Source organism: Pteropus medius, unplaced genomic scaffold, assembly GCF_902729225.1.
Source record: "Pteropus medius unplaced genomic scaffold, Ma_sr-lr_union100, whole genome shotgun sequence".
NCBI classification, from domain to species: Eukaryota; Metazoa; Chordata; class Mammalia; order Chiroptera; family Pteropodidae; genus Pteropus; species Pteropus medius.
The window spans coordinates 2,429,343-2,452,647 of NW_024347862.1; the positions used below are offsets into that span (position 1 = coordinate 2,429,343).

Here is a 23,305-nt window from a genome sequence, read left to right on the forward strand (position 1 = left end):
ACATCCTTAATACTCCCTATTTAAAAAAATCATCGTAGGGATAGACGTATAGATCAGATGAATTGAAATGAGAGTCCAGAAAAATTGACTTTTAAAAATACTTTTATGATAAATTGATTTTCAACAAGTTGACATGACAGTTCAATGAGGAAAAAAATATCTTTTCAACAAATAATGTTGGACAGCTGAATATCCACAGGCAAAAAAAGCAAAGTTGAACCTCTATTTCACATGATTTACAAAATTAACTCAAAATACATCAAATACCTAAATGTAAGAGACAAAACTTAGAAGAAAGCATAGGTATGAGTCTTCGTTATCTTGAATTAGACAATGGTTTCTTAGATATGACACCAAAAGAATAAGCAACAAAACAAAAAATAAACTGAACATTAAAATTTAAAATAAACTTTGAATTTTGTGCAATTTAAAGCAAAGTTAGTGTTTTAAAAAGCAGAATTGAGAATGTGAAAAAGAAAACTCACAGAATGGGAGAACAGTTTTGCAAATAATATATCTGATAAGAGACTAGTATCCAAAATATATAAAAATCCTTACGACTCAACAATGAAAAGACAAAAAAACGACAAAGGATTTGAATAGTCATTTCTTCAGAGAAAATATACAAATGGCAAGTATGCACATAACAAGATTTTTAGCATCATTATTTATTAGGAAAGTGCAAATCAAAGCCACAATGTGATCCCACTTCATTCTCATTGTGATGGCTGTAATCAAAAACCGAAGATGATTCAGTACCACATTTCTGTTTATTAAACATGACTGTATTCTTAGGCAAAACAAACAAGCAAATAAAAACAAACAAACAAAGAATCTCCCCCCCCAAATACAAAGACAGAAAATGATAAGAGGTGGTGAGGATGTGAAAAATCTGGAGCCCTCATACATTGTTGGTGGAGTTGTAAAATATTGCAACTGCCTTGGAAGACAGTCTGGTAGTTGCTCAAAAGGTTAAATAGAGTTACCATATGACTCAGCAATTCAACTCCTAGGTATATGCCCAAGAGGAATGAAAACATGTCCACAGCACAACTTGTATACAAATGTTTATAATAGCATCATTCGTAATAGACAACAAAGCAAAAACAACCCAAATGTTCATCAACAGCTGAATGGGTAAATTAAATCTAGTGTATCATACAATGAAACATTATTCATCAATAAAAGAAAGGAAGTATGTATGCATACTCTAACACAGATGGACCTTGAAAACTTTAAGTGGAAGAAGCCAGACAGAAAAAGCCAAAATATCATATAATTTCCTTTTCCATAAAATGTCCAAAATAGGTAAATCCATAGAGACAGAAAGTACATTAGTTGTCAGGGTTTAGGGAGAGGAGCAAATGAGGAGTAACTGCTAATGGTGTAGGGTTTCTTTTTGGGGGATGAAGATATTCTAAAATTAGTGGTGATTGTTGCACAACCTTGTGCATATACTGAAAACCATTGCATTTTATACTTCAAAAAGAATGAATTTTCTGGTATATGAATTATGTCCCCATAAAAATGTTATTTAAAAAAAATCATGACCTGTCAGTTCTTGGAAGGTAGAAACAGACATTATTGTACTATGAGAAGGAAAACCAACACATGTTGGTTCTCAGAAAATTTCTTTTTTCATTTATTGATAATTTATTGCATAATACTGAACTTACATCTGCTTAACTCTCCATCTGTTGGTCATTACTTGCTCACTGTTTTCCTTTCCTTTTTCAACTGATGCTGCCTCTATCCATGTTGGCCTGTTTCGCAATGCCCTAAACATGCCATGCTCATTCATAATTCCACATTTTTGCATATGTTGTACCCTCTGCCTATGTGCCCTCTTCCCCACTCTGCCAGTTCAAGTCCTACTCATACATGAAAACTGATACCGAGACATAATACACTCCCTCTATCAGCTCTCCCCATCCTAGAGGTAAATATAAGTCTATGCTCCATAACTACTTGTTCATAATGATGCAATATATTTATTCTAAAACATTTATTGTGTACCTACTATGTCCTAGATGGTATTTGTAGGGTAGAAGAGTAGACAGACAAGGTCTCTCTCTCATGTAAATTATGAACTTTTGTGTTGAGAAGAACACTGACATTGATAAATAATAGTAAGATCAATGTGTGATTACCCCTGTGGGTGTGCTGTGAAGTGGTGGAAGCTACCATGAGACCCCATAATAGGGGACCTGTCCTGGTCAGTGAATTTGCATGATGGTTTTGTTTGGGGCAGAGTTAGGCAGAAAGATCAGCATATTCAAATTCAGGAAGTACGGTTAGCTTGGGTGACTGTGTCTGAAACGAAATCTGTAAAATTGTATAAGTGGAGGCTGAACGGTGAATGGTCAGGGGCCAGAATATACAGACTCTTCAAGGAAATTCTAAGGTGTTGATGTTTTTTTCGAAAAATGAGGGAGGGCGTTAAAATGTTGAGAATAAGTTACTGCTGGCTGCAGTGTGGAAAATGGGCAAGTGTGGAACAAAAATGGAAATGGAAAGACTGGCTAGGATGTTATACAGCCGTGAGGTGGTGGTAGCTTTGACAAGCATGGTGGCAGGAGAGATGGGCAGAGAGGGATCAATGTGTGGGACATTTTGGAGGTAAAATAAGCAAAGCTTGGGATTGACAAGATATGTGTTAAGTGTCAAAGCACTTCTCAACACTGTTCTATTGTTTCCATGTCTCTCTCACCCATGTGGCTGGTGTACCTTTGAAATCAAAGACCTTTATTTGTTCATCTCATCATCTCTGAGGGCCTCTCAATGTCTGGTATCTAGTAAGTGCTCGGGCAAGAAGTGCTGAATTTAATTTTCAGTGCAAAGAGGTTTTACAGAAAACACAAACTCCCAGGATCCAATGTGGGCAGCCAGAGAGGTTAGATGAGGTTTCATCACATGAGGTCACAGCCTAAGGCTTAGGAGGCAGGGTCAGATCCACATTATTCAGTTTTATAGACCCTAAGAGTGAACCATGACTTTCTAGACATCCTGGTGTGATATAGCTTTATATTATACTAGGTAAGATTAGACCTGCTGAATTCTGATTGCTTTTCTCTTCTTGGTTCTATTTTGATAAAATGAATGGTAAGAATTGAAACAAATTATTATAAATTGTGGACACATAAATACATGGCTGAGACCCAGTGATATCACAAACCACTCAAGTTTTTCTGAGGTCCTTTGTACTAGTTGTCTCTATGGCATCTCTTACAGAAATTATTTATAAACTTAGACACATTTTCTATTTTTAATTTGCACAATTCAAACAACTGACCACAATCACAGAAATTACATACAGTTAAAGAATACTTCTCATCTTGTTCTTTCTAGGGTGTGGAGCTGCCTTCCCTCTGTGAAAGTCCTTTTGTTCCTTCCTCTCCTGACTGCTGCCTCCCCTGAAAGTTCTCACACAAACACACACACACACACACACACACACACACACACACAAAGATTAATTTATATCATACAATTTTCAAGTCAAGGAAAGACCTTTTGAGGCCCAGCTCAACCTCTTAATTTTGCAGCTGAGGAAACGTTGGTTCTAGTCTCGGTTCTGTCCCATGTTTGTTGTGAGGTGGGAAACAAATTCTCTTATCTCTTTTAACCCAAATCTCTCTCTCATACCAGTAATCTCGGTATTCAGGTCCTCCAGGCACTGGTTTCAGACCTGTATTCTCTACTATCCCTTTTTAAATTTGTCATAGCCATTGACTGTTAATGTAATCTGGACTTCTCCTCTATCCACAGTGACCCCTCTACCTCTATTTCCCAAGCTTCAAGGGAGGGTAGTGATCTTAGGTAATTCATAGGTCCTGGTGAGAAATAAATGATAAACACATATAAAAAGGGTTTTATCATAGTGCCTGGCACATAGTAAATATCAATATTATGGGCTCTTTAATTTTACTTCTGAAATTTTTTTTTGCCAGCAAATCTTTTGTTTTTGAGAATTTCATAAGCGTCAGGAGACACCATACAAGTAGTTTGCCACACACCACTTATTTTGCCCTTGAGATCAAAAGAATAAATATACTTTAAAAACTGCAGAATGACATACCTATAATTCAGTATTTCCACTAAAGAAATAAAAGCTACAATCTTGGTTCTCAGGAATTCCACTGGTTCTAAACTCTAAGAGCTGACTCTGTTCTTTGTAAAGCAGGATTGGCTGTAGTATTCATGGCAATGCGACCCACACCAGACAGGCCAAGATTAATCTTATATATCCCCCTTTTTTGCTACCATACTAGATCCGAAAAAGAACATGTGAAAGAACATGTTTAGATTTCTAAGTGTGAGGAAGTCAGCCATTAGGCCTCAAATTCAATTTTTATGTGAGACTTTCCTCAAATTTTTGAAACCTCTCTCAATCCCCCCAAATCTGACGAGTCTTGAAATAAGGATTACATCCACATTTTTTTTTTTTTACTTTGGAAAAATAGGAGGAGTTTATGACTGAATATTGCTGATAAAAACATGATAACTGAGTCTCATTACAGCCAAAGACAAGTCTCATATTTTAGCATTTTTATTAAAGCTTTTTAAATTACTGAGTGTCTGGTATATTCAATACCAGCCTAAGTGATTTATATTCGTCTATCCCTAGATACTCCATCTAATAAATAACTTGGCAATCTCCTAACCCATAAATATCTCTGGCCCCAGCAAAAAGCAATTAAAGGACGTTAGGAAGAAAAAAAAAAATGAGGCTTCCCAGTACTCCAGACTGCAGTGTCATTGGATGTTTCCAATGGAATAATTCACACCATTTACCAAGGGGTCAGATCTTCTGTACTCACCACTCACCCACCAGGAATTTACATTCCTGTTCTTTTCAAAAACAAAACACATCCAAAACTATCTCCAAATATTTAACGTCATAATGATGCAAGTATTTTATCATGGAGAATATTAACCCCAGCAACAAGTGTTCTATAATATTTTAGACAGCCAGGCTGAAAATATTGTGCAAAACCTTTTTAGATAACAGTTGTGCCAAAAATGTTTAAAACACATTAAGTATCAAGGCGGCTGACTAAAAGGTTATTAGAGGCGCCAGTGTCACTAGCCCAGAAAATATTTCAGGTTAATAAGGTTCAACCAGCATGCCAGGTAAAAAGCCATTGATATTTATGATAGTGGTTTCAAGTTCAGTGCTGTAAGCTTCTAAAGGAGGCTACTTTTCCTGAAAAACTCTCCCCTGGCCTTTTTTTCTGAACCCCCAAGGGTGTGTGAAGAAGGAAAATCTGAGTCTTTACTTTCTCCTTACATAAATTAGTGTTCTCTGCATTGCATCCAACACTCGGCACTCATATAGGAGAAAAAAAAAAAAGTCACACACTCAGACATTTCTCATTATTCTCAGGGAAGCTTATAGAAAAAATTTCCTTGAGTAGGAAAGAATGGCCCCAGTCCAGGTTTTATAGTGATTCTCCAAATTACAATCCCAATGAGTCCATGGAATACTCACCATAAATTTCAAAGTCTTGCAGGCTTTAAATCAACTTAATTTGATGTGTTTTCTAATGACATTTTCAATCATTTTACTAAACATTGTCTATTTTTACACACTTCACTTTGCAGATAATGGTCATGTATGTATTGTTGGGGGCAGGGAGTGATTCCTTTCTACAATTTCGCAGGAACCTAATAACACACTACAAGACTTCTGGCTCCAGGGCACATCAAGGGCACATACAGATATTAGGAAATAGTAATGTCACTACACTTGAACTTGATTGTAATGCTGTAAAGTGGGGAGATTTGAAAAGAAAATACTTATTTTCTCTCATTGTTTTAGTAACTAAGCTTCACTTTTATAGCCTGGTGTCAGAAGAAGGGAGTACTATGGTGAGGGGTTTGATGGAGAACATTTATTTTTCATAGATGTGTTCTTCCCTTTCCTTGTAGCAGGAGATATGTTATAACCAGATGCTTGGTGCTCCTTAGGATTGAACAAGCTATATTATATCTCATTTTCAATTTTTTAATGTAATCTTTTGAAACATTTAGTACATTTCGTGATTCAAACATTTCCGTGATTCAAACACCAGCCTACTTCAAAAAGTATACAAAGAAGAATGTGACTTCCACCTTTACCCGCTGTACTCTACCGATTCTCACAATTTATTTGTATTTTGTTTATTCATTCAGTGTTTACTTGTGCAAAATAAGCAAATAAGAAAGCATATTATTATCACTCTTCCTAACCAAAAAGGTAGCAGAGTATAGATACTGTTTTCATATTTATAAAAATACATGTTACATGTTTTTCAAACTGTTTTATATTCCTTTATATGCATGTATTATATTTTATCTAAGTAGTGCCCTGTTCACAGATATGTGATTTATTTCCTATTTCAACCCTTTTGATTACAATGTTACTCAAACTGCCTTATGTATGTGTATGTGTGTACATGTGTGTGTGTTTCAGACTTGTCAAAGTGTTTGTAGGGGATAAAGCCTCTGAATAGGTACTGGTTTAAAGTATAGATATATCCGAAGTTTTAATGGTTGTTAATAGATTTCTTTCCATGGGGGGTTTACTATATTTCAGGTCCATTAACTGTCTGTGAGACTACCTATTGCCCCAAGAGTCTTGTCAACAGTATCTATTTGTAAAATTCTGGATTTTTGCCAGTATGATAAATAAGAGATGATACTTCTGTGTGATCTTGATTGCATCATTTCACATGTGTAAGGAAGATTTGTGCTGTTTTCAGTGAACTCTCTTTTCATGACCTTTGCATAGGCTTATGGGACCTCTATTTTCCTTTTAAATGAGTTATCTTTCTATGGACATCAATTACAATTAATTTACCATGTTAGTTGGAGCTTAGCTTGGCCCATTTCTTGGCACTATGATTTTATGGCTCTGTAACCTTGCAGAGTTTATCAACCTATTTGTGCCTCCTTTAAAAAAAAAAATTATAAAATAGGCACAGAATCAGTACCAAAAAGGCAGAAGTATTATGAAGATGACACGAGTCAATATATATAAAGTGCTTAGTACAGTGCGTGTTGTGTAGTCAGACACTAATGGTCTCAGACAGTACTCATTGCAGTTTTCCCAGGTGTTCTCTGCTGTCTCATGGATGAGGTATATTGCTCTTTGTCAGCCTTGGGCAAAGGAACTGCTGAGTGGTCCTACCTTCCCCTTCCACAAGGAGAGGAGAAATTGGACTGGGAACCAGAGGCATTTTGTAAGAGTCAGGCTAATAATTAGTCTTTACAAACAAACACATCCGTGGACTAGCATTTCTTATAAACTTGGGTGCCAAATGTAAAGGCCATTTTAAATATATGTCAGCAGAGAAAATGTCAGAGTTTTACAGGGCACAGAAGATAAGGATGTGAGAATTCACTCTTGGCACATTCTCACTGGGGCAATGGGGTCCTCACTTTATTTGAGCTAAAATTGATCGAATACTTTCTTTCCTTGCTAGAAAATGCAAGAGAAGAACTACTAAATTAAGTAGGGGAGAAGTGATCATTAAAGGCAGATAAGAGTGGGGTGGAAGTGACAAATTTGATTTTGACACAGAGGCAATTTTCGTGTCCCTAACTATTCATGTGGCTATCGGTCAAGGTGAAGTAAGTGGGGCGAATCAGAGAGTAAGGGGCCTGCAGGCATCTATGGGAAGGGGATGGGGGAACACTGTAAAGGAGTAGGCAGAGACGATGACGATGACCAGAGATTTACAGAAATGGCAAGTAGGAAATCTGGCGAAGCAAACAGCCCAGTTCCCAAACTAATAGGAGGATAATGGCACGTTACTTCTAGAGAAAATAAATCCCCCTCCAAGTGTAGTGACAAGGCCTTCATCAGATTTATTCTCTTAGGAAAAGGTCAGTTTAATAGCACATCAGCCATTTTATTGGAAGGTGCCCAAATTAAATATCTCCTAATTTTTTTTTTTTTAAGTGAGTGAGTGAAAACACCTCGTGAAGAAATTTTTCGGACACTGAGAGCACTCCAAAGGGTGATACCATGTTTAGCCCCTGAACATAGGTAGAGGGATCTTCCCTCACTGGAATGGCATAGAGCAGTATGTATTGATGGAAGAAGAAGGAAAAAGACCCAAATTAGCCCTCAAATGATGGATGATTAACTTCCAATAGATTTCATTTCTCCTCGGGGTTTAAAAATGAGAGCTTAGACCTGGAACCTGCTGCAGTACTTCTCAAGGTGATAAAAACTCATTACATTTAGAGACTGTACTCTTGAAAGTGCCAGAAGCAGAAACACAGCATTTGAGAGGATTCAGAGCAAAGAGAGAGAGAGAGAGAGAGAGAGAGCTGGGCTTAAAAATGAGTCGCGGGTATGCCAGTAGACCCAGAACACTTACTCTGCCTTCTCTCTCTAACTTGGATCAAGACTTACCAGCCTGCCATTCTTGCTAGGGGTAAAAAGAGGGGTTAGGGGAGGAGGCAGAAGAATTCACGACATAAGTAGGAAAAACTTCAAAGACGAAGAGAGTAGGTTTGAAAGGAAGTAGGATAAAAAGGAAAGTAAGAATTTGAAGAATTGATCCTAGGTTAGAAACAGGTACAGAATTCCTGCACCACTCCCCAAACACAGACACACACAGACACACACACACACAGACACAGACACACACACACACAGACACACACACACACACACACACACACACACCTGCTCCAAAAACAAAGGAGAAAACCTTAGGATGGCCCTTAGAGCAGATGTTTCACCTCTCCAACCCCAAGTCTTTTGCACTCATCTGCTCATGTCATCCCTGAATTAAGTGGCATTTAAAAGCCAGATAAGGCAACCAATGAGTATTAACAATCAGGTATCAAATAATATGTATACAACAGAGTGGAGCAAAGGAAAAAGTAAGATGTTCCACTATCCAATTTCCTAAAAATATTTTACGATTAGGAGATCTCAAGGGATCTCCTGGTTTAAGAGGATATCTAACACCCAAAGAATGAAAGGAACCACTTTAAGGCTTAAATCATGTTGAATTAAAAGTTAAACTCCTTTAACAAGATTTTATTTCTTATCTCTTTTCCAGAATACATTTGTAGCCATGTCAATTTTCTCTTTTTCTTTCATGTTATCTATCCTTCTTCAGCCCTCTGTCCTCACATAATAGCTAATGTAATTGGCATAGAGGCATATTATTAAATGCATGTAGATTGTATATAGAGGGATAGTTTCATGTCCTGCCCCATGAACTTGATTAATAAATGCTATGCACAATCAGTAAGATCAAAAAAATATAAATTCACCTTACATATTCAGAATGGAGCGCAAGGCAGAATAAGACCTGAAACCAGCCTGGCCTATACTATTCTATGATGCACAGAGAATGAGTCTGAGAAAAGGACAGTGGCAGTTTCATCCACTTTTACCCAAGGAAAGGGAGTGTCCTGACTGGTAAAATCCACCTGCCTGGTTTCTGTGGCAGAAATAATTTCTATAATTCAGGTGGATTATGGAATTATGTATTATGGAACAACTGAGTGATATAAGAAATTTAAACAGGGCAATTACATCCCCTCTGTGCTTTCTTCTATTGATACACTTCACACCGTGATTCGACTTGAGGTCCTTACCTATTTGTCATCACTGATAAAAAGGAAGCATCTGCTTGCCTCCCCTAATGGATGGTAACCACTCAAGGGCACCTTTTATAATCCCAGTACCAGACACAGCATCTTCACTTAACAGACACAGAACAATTACTTGTTGATCTGAACTGAATGGTAGATATAGAATTATGCAGAATGTAAAGTTGCTGATTTAATAGGCTTAGTTATTTGCCTTTCCCTGGAGATATCCATTTATTCTGAAGTCACTGTGGACAAAAGATTAGAAGTATGAAGGGGAAAGAGTGCTATAAACTGATGCACTGACAAGTGACACGCACAGAGAAGAAGGCAGCAGATGCACCAGGAAAAAGAGCTAAAAAAATATAGAACCACAGAAGGGTGAACCTGGGTATCTTCTCTGTGAGGTAGAGAAATATAATTAACTTCTGTTTAAAATATGATAATAAGTAAGCAAGATATGGTTAAATTATAATAAGATATTCTATTTCAAGGCAGAGATGCTTCTAACACACTTTCAACAATGTATAAAAATATAGTCTAAAATTTAAAAGAAGTCTTAATGTTCAGAAAGGAAGATTCAGTTATCTAGAAGATTCACTCATTTGGAACATCTCATTATCTGATAATGCAGAATGAATAATGCATTCCTGTGCATTTTCCCTGGATTCCCCCCATATTCTCTCCTTCCCAAAGTCTCTGCCAATCTGACTTCACAGATGAAAATGCCTGGAGCAGAATTGGATCTACTGTGTTTGGTTTTGAATGCTGAATGAGAAGAGAAAAGATATTAATTTGGAAGAGACCATCCACTGCTTTCTTCCATCTTCCCCCACCCCTCATTTTTTGCTCCTTGTCACAATCTTTGCTCAAATGCTTAGGATGATGGAGAGTCAAACTATAGAAAGCAAACCTGCAAGTGACCTTTGTGGGAACATCCTGCCCTGTTGTAGCTTCCTGGGGCCTGCAGATTTTAGAGTGAAGGAAGACATGCTGAGATCTGAAATGTATGTGATTCAACTGCTCCCCTCCCCAGCTCTGACAGACAAATAAATATCAGCCAAATTTTGTTTTCTTTGGTTCCAAGTCTGACTACTGTTCCACAGCCATCAAACTGTGTTTATAAAGTTTATCTGCTTTTAATTTGAGAAAAGACTCTAGGCTAAAGCTACAAAATCTTTTACGGTTCCCATTTCACCCCAAAAGCAGCAGACCTGGCATGAGCCTTGTATTCACTCTTCAACACCACATCAGATCAAAGCCTCTCAGGGACAGAATGACTCAGGGACAGGGCTGACAGTGAATAAACCATCTCCAGCAAGTTTTTGCCAAAGGAGTCAGAAGCCAGCTCACTTCTGAGACTCACAGACACACTCATAAAGGGGAAGAGCAAGAACTGGCCACAAAGTGCTGACCTGGCAAAGGTGTGCTGAGGACAAGTGGGGTTTCTCATTAGGTACCGCCCTCATGGCTTTCAGCGTATCAGCCAGCAGTGTCTTTCCTCCACTCTGCCAAGCGGGAGTTTTTAATCTCACACCGAGCTTTGTCATTCACTAGAAGTTTGCCTGAGAAAAAGGAGGATGCTAAAGTCTCATTCCATGTGCTTGTACGTCATACATTTCTCTTTGATTGTAAATGGTTTACACTAATAAATAAATAAATAAAATAAACATTTAAAAAGGGAGGAAGCATGGGATAAAGTTTTTTTGTTTGTCTTTAGCTTCAACTCTTGGGCTTAGATAGCCCTAGATGAGAAACTTACTATTTCTATCTGTTTGGGAGCTTTCTGTGAACTTCTTGGAGTACATCTGATGCGATCACTATTCTTAATTAAGGTCCTTTGGGGACAACCCTGGTGAGTGCATAAATGTTAACTGATCCATGGAAAAATGGTAGGAACATTGACTAATTTAGACTAGCATAACCCTCTTGAGAAGCTAGGAGATGAACACATGTTATAATCAGCTGAACCTCTTTGAGAGAAAAAAAAAACAAAACATAATTTGTTGATTAACAGGAACAAGCAAATTTAAAGTAATTTAGATGTGTTTTGAGAGGTGGTTTGATCTCCAAAAAGTCTTGTAAAATTCCCATGGCTGACAAACCTACAAGTCCGAAGAAGAGAGAAGATAAAGGTACCTAAACTTCTGATGAAAAGACAATGAACATCCATGCCCTCCTCATCCATTTTGGTCATTGTTAATCAGAATTCTAGGCCCACGTATGCATCTGTCTGAACAAATAGTTTCTGTGATCTCTTTACAGCCACTTTGTAACTGCTGTGTGTGAAGTTGCATACCAGCTGTTGAAAAGTGAGGTACACAAAAGATGATCTCTTTTCAAAGAGAATATTAAAGAACTTCAAAGGACTCTACAAAAATATACCTTTTTTCCTAATGAAATTATAATTATTGGCAATAAGAGAACCAGAATATATTAATTCTAAAATGTACTTAAGATCACTTACAAGAAACACAGTTCTGACTTGATTTTTCTCCTGGCACTGCAACCCAATCCAAAGATCTTCAAAAGCATTTAGGACATTCTGGGCTTTAACTATGATTTATAGAATCATTAAATTTTCATGCTGAAGGAGACATTAGAAATCTCTTAGTGATCAAATCCCCTCATAAATATAAATATGAATGAGGAAACTGGGGTCTGAAGAGAGGACACTTGCCTATCTTTGTTCTTTTGGGCTTTTATAACAAAATGTCACAGACAGGGCAGCTTATAAACAAGAGATTTATTTTTCACAGTTATAGAGGCTAGACGTTCGAGATCAGAGTGCCAGGAAGGTTGGGTGAAGGATCTCTTCCAGGTCTCAGACCTCTAGCTCTGTCCTCACAGGAGAGGGGCAAGGAGCTCTGTAGTGTTTCTAATAAAGGCACTAATCCCATTCACAAGGGCTCTGCTCTGTGACTTAATCACCTCCTAATACCACCTCCTTTGGGGGTTAGAATTTCAACATATGAATTGGGGTTAGGGCACAAACATTCAGACCACAGTGTTGCCTAAGGTTATACAAACGGGAATGTGTGGAATTTCATGTCGTCAAGCAGCTTGTGACAGCAGAACTGCAACTTCCTAGGAAAGTGAGAAAATAAGATGCCTCTGCCAATTCTTGCCAGCAAAAGAGAATCAAACATTACAAACATACTTCTCCTGCTGTTATTAATACAAAGTGGGAGAGACTGCCCCTTTCTCCTTCTATTTATCCCACCCTCAGCTGGCCTGGTGTTCACTGCAACTTTTGTGACAGAATCACTCTTAGAGCTCCATTTCCTTTTCAAAGCAGCTCTTCATACTAGTTTTCCCTGGACAAAGTGTTACAAGAAAGGACAAGTGTGCCTTGGGTTGGGCCCAGACCCTCCCAGGTAGATAGATATTAGACTCCACTTTCTCCTCTTATCTACCCTCATCCTGGAATTTTTATCCACTTGAAACCCTGTGAGAAATAAAGTTCTGACTAACGCAAAATATGTGCTTACTGAGGCCTCAGTATTTCCCTGGTTGAGAATGAGTTCCTTATTTTATGTATAAAACTGATTTTTATGAGAAAGGATATTTTAAAAAATCCTAATCTTATCCTATTTGACTGGATATCTGTGAAAAGAATGGAGATAAATAAAAATAAAATAAGCAACATCATTTTTACCTTTTTACTGTATTTACAGCTGTTGTTATTAAATACAATGCTCAAGGGAAGTGCCAGATTGGATCCGTGGGAGCCAGGAACCAATTTAAATTCTACACACAGAGGCCATGGTTGGCAGTGGATCCCAAGGTCTTTTTCCGTCAGCCATGGTGAGAGACAGAAGCATCGCCTCCTTTAGAAATAAGCTAAAGAGGTATCTATAGAAACTAAGCTAAATAAAGTCAGGATTTTAGGACTCTAGGTTTTCTTTCTTCCTTTATTAATCGTTCAGACAGAAAGAGATAAGAATGCTCCCCTGTGCAGCCTGGTCATGGGATGTTTTCTCCTGCTGCCTGGGCCCTGTCTCTGAGGAAGGGAGATACGTGACAGTACCTGAGTGCCTAGTCTTTTGGTGGGCTGAGCAACTGGGGAAAGGGCTTCCAGTGCCTGCTCCAATATACATCCTTTACCAAAATTCCAGCTCGAAATTTAACTCTTCTAGAAAGCCATTATTGGCTAACCTCTCCCAATTCATGGCAATTCTTAATAGGTGTCTATATTCAGCTAACACTTACGGAGCTCCCTCCTATATCTTAGCATTGCGTCAAGCCCTAAGGTAATAAAGATAAATAAGGTTCATTCCTTGCATTCCATTATTTGTAAGAGGATAATGTGAGAAGCATGCATAAATCAAGGAAGTCAAGGAAGTCAAAGAGTCAGGGAAGATTCCACAGAAGAGGTGACAGTAGCTTTTTTGGAGGTATTTATGGATAACTAGCTTTAATTTGTTTTAAAATCTCCACTCCTTGTTCCTATCTGAATGTGTGTGTGTGTGTGTGTGTGTGTGTGTGTGTGTGTGTGTGTGTGTGTGTGTGTGTGTGTGTGTCTGTGTCTGTGTCTGTGTGTTTCTACTGGGTGGAAAAAATGAAAGAAAAAGTAAAACACACACACACACACATAGTATTATTTAATCCTGCTATGTGCAGGGCATGCAAGTAGATAAAGGAATTTCAAGGAAGAGAGCCTCACTTGCCTGTTTCCTTCTTCTCTGACAGTTTTGCTCTTTTTTAGAGTACTCTCCTCCCTAGCATTTATTTAAAAAACTTTACCATTTCATATTTAGCTTAAATCTTCCTCCTTGTTCATGAAATCTTTTGTGACCATTTTGGTTCATATTTATTTCTCATTTCTCTTATTTTTTGAGCGAACATTAAGCTAGTAACATGAACAACAGGAACAACATAAATTTACCTTTTGTAAGATATAAGTATGTTTTTATAAATCATCCCATTCAGTTCTCATAATACCTCTTTTTTAGAATGTATATTCCTCCTTTACAGAGTAATAAAAGCAAAAACAGCTAATGAATAAAAAACTAACCGTACATGATTATTCTATTTCACATAGAAGGGATGCAGCCAGAAAGTAAAGTCTTGTCTTTAGATTCCTAATCTATTTTTCACATGAAACTGAACTGATTATTGTCTAATTGTTGTTGAGTATTCTGTCTCTTCAACTGGAACCTAATTTCTGAATGATCCAGGCAAGGACAATTTTTTAGACTCTTCATGTTCTCCCACCCATGCATCTCTTTCCCCCATCACAGGGCCCAGCTCATGGTTGATCACAAACATGTGCTCAATTAATATTTCCAACTGCTTGAGAATCACGAATTCAGTTTCAATCAGTGATTTATATGATGATTTATATGACTTCCATTTATACTTTGTTTGGAAGATAGCAGAGAGAAAGGTGCGAACTAAAAAGATAAAGGAAAAGAGAAAGGAAGAAGAGAGAAAAAGAAATGAAGGGAAAAAAAGTGAGGAGGAAAGTAAAGCAAAAGGGAGGGAGGAGTGAGAGAAGCATTCCTATCTCCCACTGCCAAATCCATCTCAGATCCTTAAAGGAAGCAGGTCTGCAGAAAACCCAAACAAGTGCTACAAGGTTGTGGGTAATAATTGATGTTTTCGTGGGGCAAAAGGGAAAGGAGGGGTTGAAGATGAAAGAAGTCAGGAGGGAGATGGGAAAGTTTTCAGGGTCACAGGATACATTTATCAGAAGCTTTTAAAGAAGTGTTTAAGAGCAGCTAAGCTGTTGCTATGGAAATAGGTAAAAGCTAATCCATTATCTGCAACCTCTGGATGCCACCAGCTTGCCGCTGGGGGGCATTCTGCTTTTTATTACTATTTATTTTTCATTTCTCTCTTCTATTTTTTTTTTTATCTAAACACATCCCTGGAATTATGAGAAACAAATAAATAAAAGCTGTAAGAAAAAGAATTTGACTCCTTCAGAGATTATATTAACACGTGAGAGAAACTTCACCCTATGTGTCAACTCGTAAAGCGAGAAGAGATTATTCCAAGAAGATAAGATGAAAAGAAAACAATATATGAACACCTGGAGGGGAAAATGTCCTGTTCCTCCTAGAGCTACTCACATCCTTGGCTGCATCTGAAGTTCGTCCTAAAACCCACAGAAGGCAGCATATGCCTCCTGGCTTAAATCCAGACTGTGATCCTTGAGTGGAGCCATTTAAGAAGCTTTGAAACTTCAGGAAAGAAATGATAGAAGCCATTTTATAAATATCCCTCACTTCATACAAAAGCTGAGACGGCTATAGCCTAAATCCAAAACAAATTTATGTAAAGCTAGTGTCATTTGCCACAAATATACATGTCTGAAACACAGGTTTTAATCAGCTGATGTTTTATATGTGCATATTTGTGGGCAATGCTAAAGATGTTAATAATACCAATACTATAATTATTGCACAATCTTTCCATCCACTGTCTTACCTCTTCATCATATCCTAAGTAATAGAAATCTTACCATGATCTTGTGTAAGTTACTGTGACTCCACACAGACAACTTTAAGAACTTGGTTATCTTTTTCTATTTGCTTATAAAGTTACAAACTCATAATTATATCAATTTCATAGTAATTATTAAAAATCAAAATCTATACCTCTTCCCACCTCCCGAATACCTAATCATTTATTTGTATTCCCAAAACCTGGAAGTCAATTTAATCTTCTCCTGACTTCTTAATTCCAATAGCAAAGATGTCACTACCTCTGGCAAAATTAATTGTCTAAAATAACTTATGTTTTTCTATTCCTCTTCATCTCCACTACCATGACTTTGACTGGGGCTTTTATCATTTCTTATTTGAACTACCTCAACTACCTCCTAAATGGTTTGCCTGCCTGCCTCAAGATTTCTCTATGCCATTCTCCACATTGTTGAGAAAGCAATATTTCTAAAATGCACATCTAACCACTTGGATCTGTTTTCTTAAAATTCTTCACTGGCTCCTTGTCTCCACAAATTCCTTAGGACAGTGAGGCTCCTCACCCTCCCACTCTTGTTTATCTCTATAGACACCTCAGCTGTTCTATGACTGCACACACCTGGGTTTGAGGGCAAGATGCCCTGTCATCCCCACTAGATATGAGCTCCTTGATGACAAAAGCTAGATTCTATTTGTCTGGGTCTATTCTGGGCCCAGGACAGTGCCTAGAAAAAATCTTTCTCAAGAAATGCTTGTTGATTGCCAGTGGTGGGGATTTATTACCTCACTGTGTTATGGAAGCCATCCCATAGTTTATGCTCCAACCCACTGTGAAAATTATTCAAGTTCAAGGCTTCGCTGTAAAATAAACTCATGCTTTCCTTAATCAGTTCTGTGAATTTAAATTCTGAATCATGAGCTCACTTAAAAAAAAAAAAAACATAACTACTAAACACCACATGTAACTCAATGGCCAATGACAACATGGGCGAGCAAAGCCATGGGCAGACAAATAAATGTACTGACATAGAAACTTGAAACAAATTATAATCCATTTTACAGCAGATTTCCTTAACCAGTTGAAATCATTGGCTACAGAGCTACTAGTCTAGTGCTCATGTAGCCACATCTTTAGAAATTCTTAGACGGAAACAAAGTTGTAAAAGGGTCATACCTGCATTAGATAAAACTAAAGGTTTCCAGGGTTAAAGAGAATTCTTGAAAGAGTTTTTAGTAAATTCTTGGAAGAGTTTTTAGTAAATTTCCTTCCCCTAGTCATACATAACTGAATGTATGACTAGATAGAGTCAGAAAGGAATGTATTTGGGTTATAATGTGGGCTCTTGTTTGAGAACAGATGATAAGCACACCAACATGAAGGCCTGGCAACACAGGTCCCTCATATTTAAAGAACTGAAGCATTAGCAATTAATGTTTTTCAAAGTAGGGGCTATAATTACGTAGAGCTTCTAAAAAATGATGGATTGTGAAAGTAGGAAAATATAGATTGTCTGTGAAGTGCTGTTTGTGAAAAAAAGAAAGGCTAGTGTGAAAAATAAAAATCCAAGGTCGAATCCAGGGTAGTGATTTTGTAGGAGTTTGGGTGGCTACAAGAGAGTGCCTCTTGACATTTTTGTGATTAAGAGGAAATCTGTAGGCCAAATTAAAGAACTATCCTTCCTAATAGTCCAGAACAACTAAAAGCAAGCTCTTATTAAAACTGAAAAATTAAACTAGAATTGATGGTAAAAACAGAACTAACTATATGTCCATATTATATCTGACTTATATGCAGATTACTTTCAAGATTCTCTTGTCTTTTTAATAGCCTAGGGTGCTTGGGCACATAATAAGGGAGAAATAATGAGGGCATGTGAGGAAAGGAAAACCATGGTCCGCAAATCAGAAACTTTCGATCTGGAGTAATCCTGGAAGAAAGTTATCCAAGTAGCAGTGATGCAGTCTAGACGACCTTTTGGTTGGGGTACTCATTTCATCATAGGGCTAATCATTTGACTCAAACTGAGCAAATCTAAACAAATTGACTAAGATTAAAACTGTAAACTGCAAAGCACGAATGCCATCAATGATGGCTTCAGACACTGGAAATGCCTTCAAAGATACACTGAGCTCAGTAAGTGGAGATACAAGTCAGGTAACACATTAAAAGGCAAGATTACCCTGTGAATCATGTTCTATTTTATGTTCACTTTGCTGCATTTCATTAGTATCCAGAAAGTGCCTGTCTTTCCTTCTCAGTGGTAAACATCACTCTTTTTGTTCGGTATGACTAATTTTTTTTCAATTTCTGAGATAAATGACTACACACCTTATTATTTTAAGGCATAATACCCTTCTGAGATACACTATTATTACCCCCATCCTAGAGATGGGGCTTACGCAGATAGTTGATAGCATATTTAGGATTTAAAGCCAGGAAGCTTGACCTCAGAGTGTGTATTTGTTAGCACTCTGTTATGCTGTGGGACAGCACCATATAGTGATGCTTAGAGTTGAAAGAATTTATGCTAAATTTGTGGCTGTAAGTGAGAATGAAGGGAGTCTGTGTGTGTATGTGGATATGTTAGGGAGGTGCCGTACCCACCTTCCATTGCCTCTGGGTTAGGTTTTGGCTTTCTCAGATTGACCTTCTCCTTGAAAGGAACTGCTTAATGGGTAAGAGGTTTTACACTAGAGTGATGGAAATGTTCTGTAACTAGAGATGGTAGTTGTTCAACATTATGAATGTACTAAATGCCACTAAATTGTTCACTTTAAAATGGTTAGTTTCATGTTATTTAAATTTCATCTAAAAAAATTATTGTTTAAAAAATTTTACCTTCTCTAAAGTTCTTCCATGATTAGACTAACTTCATTAAGGAGTTTTACTTTTAATGCCCACTATTCCTATGAAGAGAATTTGTGGAAACCATTTCCCCAAGTTTATTTTAAAGCACCAAAGTACTATGGTCAGCTTTTGCATTATGATAAAAGTTCGCTAATTTTGCAGTTTCTGAATAGGTGGAATTTTGGGAGATGATGTAGAATTTACCTCCAAAGTGCTGATTATAACCAAATATGCTGACACTTCCAGAGAGCAATGCCCTAGACATGAAAGTTTAGATGACCACACTGTGGTCAACTACTAACACTTCCTAAAGAGGAATTTTCATGAAAATAAATTTTTAAGAAACATCAACTCACTGATTTCTTTTTGGGGGATGAGGAAACTGAGGCCAAGGGACGTGAAGCAACTTGACCAAAATCACACAGAGAGTTGGTAATTTTCTGGGTTTTTGAAGCCAGGTCTCCAAATTGAGCTCTACCTGGGGCTGTCTTGACCTGACCACACTAGCTGTCAAAGCCCTTGGGTGTTAAGCAATGAAGTCTCCAAGATGCCTTTTCTGTCTTGCTTGGCTCTCTAATGAAATTTATCTTCTCTAAGATACAGCCTTCACTGCCTTGGCATTTATGTGTTCAAATATTATCAAGAGCTTCCTGCAGCACACAGGGGAGGCCTCAGCCCTGCAATAACAGGTTTGCTTTTTGTAACCTAGTATGAGTGGACATGTTTTGATGATTCTTCCCAGACTATCTGTTCTCTGCATACAGAGACTTGAACTTTTATTTCTTCTGAGTCTCTCCATATTTTTTTTCTATGCACAAAAGGCTGAGTAAATATTGTTTGCTGACTGACAAATGGAGGCTGCCATTTAAGGAGAACAGTATAAACTGATTACGCTAAGGAAGTAATCTCACTGTGTGCTCCAAGGATCTCTAACGAGTTTGACAGGCATCTAGAAAGTAGGCTCCCTTACTGATGTGATATAAAGAGTATACTTTGCACTCCTCCTAAAATATTTTTCCCTGTGTGCATGTATTTGTACATTATATACTCTATAGTGTTAAAAAAGAGAGTGATCCTGGTCTCTGTGGCTATGTTTTATGTGCTATGTGCTGGGTTTACACATGCTGGAAAGCTCAATAGTTTTCACTATTGACTGGGTGACTAGACAAAGCAAATGGGATGCAGTAAACAAACAACATATAATTCAGAGACAAGAGACTAATGCTGTACTACTGACTCATCTACTTCATATTAATAGGGTCCTGGACACACCACTTAATACCACATAATCTCTTTTTCTTCATCTTTGAAAAAAAAATGATACTAATGCTCATCATGTAATCTGGTAGTGAGATTCCAACAAAAATATATAACTGAAAGAACTTTGAGAATTTAAAAATCTTTTGTTATTAAATAATCATAACATATCTCCATACTATGTCAAAACTTGAACTATTAAAAATCAAAAATAAATAGGGTCACTTAGGCATCTACTGCTAATTTTTTTACCTCATAGAGATCTCTGTAGGGTATTTTCTCCTTTACTTATCAGATACTACTTCAACCCAAGGAGCCCTTTTTTTCCACATGGTCAGTATTTTCAAAACATATATGCTTACATTTGGCTTCTGAATGCTGGCTCATCTGCTTGATATGTGCCTTTAAGGTCTGCTGGTGACTTCACAGCAATTCCCACACATGAGCAAAGTTCTTGCTACTTTTTACTCTCGAATGTTAGCTTAGGGACCGTGTATCCTCATTCTCATCCCCAAATTAGACCTTCTCTCAACCCTTAGCTCTCAAATGACTCTTTTAACCTTATGGTGTTCACAGGAACTAACATCCTCAGTGCCCACTCATAAATTCTTGCCTTGGCTATATCCTTGCTCAGGTCTTCACCTGGGCTCAATCACACATCAGGCTTGACATTGACTATTGGATAGTTATTTGGTCCCCATAACCACCTCAATGGCTGTGATTGACATTTCCCAGTTATACAAGAAGCTCTTAATGCATTTAACTCTCTAGATGTAGAATATGTAGAAAAGCAGGTTGGCTTCCACTTTTATTACTTTTATCACATTGCCAAGACATGTGTAACTACTCTATTTCCTATATATACTAAGCTCCCAATATTTACAAAGCATGGTGCTAAGCACTGCAGCTGATATAAACTGGTAGGGGAAAAATGCAAATAAATATTTAAATAATTTGGAGCAATAAACTAAAAAGCTTTTCTTTTTCTTTGTTTAACCCTTGGGTGAAAAACTTGGGTCAAAACTCAGACAATACCATTGTTAATGTGTAATTGAGGAAACTAGAGCTGTCTAATGTAGGGTTTGAAATTTGAATTAGTTTGTCTTTGTAAGTACAGCATAGATAGGGAAGGTATCTGAATACTTATCTGATATAACCTCTATTCCCTCAATATAGCTTTTTTTATAAATGTTTTGCCCCGAATCACCTCAATAGTACAACAAAAGAAGCAGACAGCTAGAAAATGTTACTCATTAATACATTAAGTCACTGAGTTAAAATGTTCCAAATTATCACAGAGATCTATGATACAGTCCTTTGGAAATGTATGATCTGTCACAAATGAGTTATTCAATTTATGTCAACAATCTTTGTTGAGGAATTATTTTGTTCCAGGCATTGTGATAATGTTGGGTGAAACAATGGTGAGAAAGTCAACCACAAAGAGTTTATGTGCTGCTGGGCAATACATCATGATGAATTATTATTTTCTGTTTATTTCTGTGTGAGGTGTTCTGTCAGAGCTTGGAAACAGGTGCTATGGAAGGATAGTGGAGGAAAATCCAACCAATCTTGGAAGGTCAAGGGAAGATCTGAAAAAAAAATATGTCTAAGTCAAATGCAAAAATAAATAGTTACTACTAGTGTGAAATTGGGTTCATGATAAAAAAAAAATATATTGGATTAGGATGGCATCCCAGCTACAAAGACCAGCATATGCGAAATACAGAGGCAAAGATGAGCATGGTGCATATGGCAACTTTATCAGTCAGGGCTTTCTTTTCTTTTTCTTCTGGTTTTTTTTTCTTTTTCTTTTCTTTCTTTTCTTTTTTAGAGGGTAAGTTACAACTGGAGCAATTTTAAGCAAAAAGTAGAACACTTTTATAGGGATATAGGTTGATATTATAGATCTTAAGGGCAGAAATAGAGTAGTCTTAAAAATGTATTAGGATTAGGAAAAAGGGTATAGTAGGGACCCCCAAATTCATCTATTTTATCATCTCTTGCTTCTGCTTTTCACTGAGTGCATCATTCTTCTTCTCTCTAGTGGTAAAAAAAAAAAAAAAAAAAAAAAGCTTTTACCACTGTCCAGTTTACATGCTAAAAAATTGCCACTGTCAACACCCACTGAGTTGCTATCATCATCACTGAAAATAGCTAAAATATATTTTAGCTTTGATTTAAAATGATTTGAGAAAAGAGATCATTGGCTTAACCCAGGTCAGGTAGTATCTGTGGTCAAAATAAAAACATAATAGAGAGATGGAATCTTATTAATCAAATATGAATTTCCTGTTGTAACCATGTCACAGGGTGGGAGAATTGGGGAATGATGTGGCAAGGAAATAAGTTTGTTATAAGAATGGAAAACATTGTTAGCTGGAGAGACAACCAGTTGGGCTTCCACTATGGGAACTACACATTTTCAAACGTAGTTATGATTTGTATCATGAAGCGTATGATATTACTAGAGGGGGTGCCAAGTCATAAAAGCATTGGAAATTATGTTTAAAAGAATGGATTTTTACCCTTAGGTCGATGAAAAACTATTCTGGAGTGGGATAGAGAGAGTTAGATATTGTTTTGTTTTTGTTTACTTTGAAGTTGGATTCAGAAGTAGATAAGATCAGAGTTGTGCTTTAGTCAGATCATTCTTACTGTAGTTCAGTAGATGGATTGGAGCTTTAGACCAAAGCTTTTTAACTTTAAAAAAGCTTTGGTCTAAAGTGATAGTACTAGTAACTAAGGTACTGGCAGTGGTCTTAGTATTGTACATAACAATGCCTCTTGTTTTACTTTGGTCATATATTTCTGATCCACAGGCAGAAATCTGGACAAAAGATGGTATAATTAGGAAATGTAGATGAGGGTAACTCAGCAGCTAATGGAACATATGGAAATGGAACAGAATAAAAAGGGGTTACTTCCTTTCCTCAATCCTTTCTTAGTTTATTCCTTCTCAATCTCCATATCTCTCTTCCGTTTCCCCTCTCCCTATTCCCCTCTCCCCTCTCCCCTCTCTCTTCCTTTCTCTCCTTTTGATTAGTCCAAGGTGGGAGTGTGGTAATTTCTATTCAGCAGTGAAATGTGTTGCACATGTGTTGCACAGGTGTACAACTGCCAAGAGCTACATACGAATATAAAAGTAAAAGCATTAATTGAATAATTT

The 23,305-nt window shown here is 37.2% G+C and overlaps 1 protein-coding gene across 12 annotated transcripts in view; it reads right to left on the reverse strand.

The window, feature by feature from the left end:
- Positions 1 to 23,305, reverse strand: part of OPCML (opioid binding protein/cell adhesion molecule like) — a 477,723-nt gene that overhangs the window by 123,711 nt on the left and 330,707 nt on the right. The gene's annotated exons all lie outside the window — the stretch shown is intronic.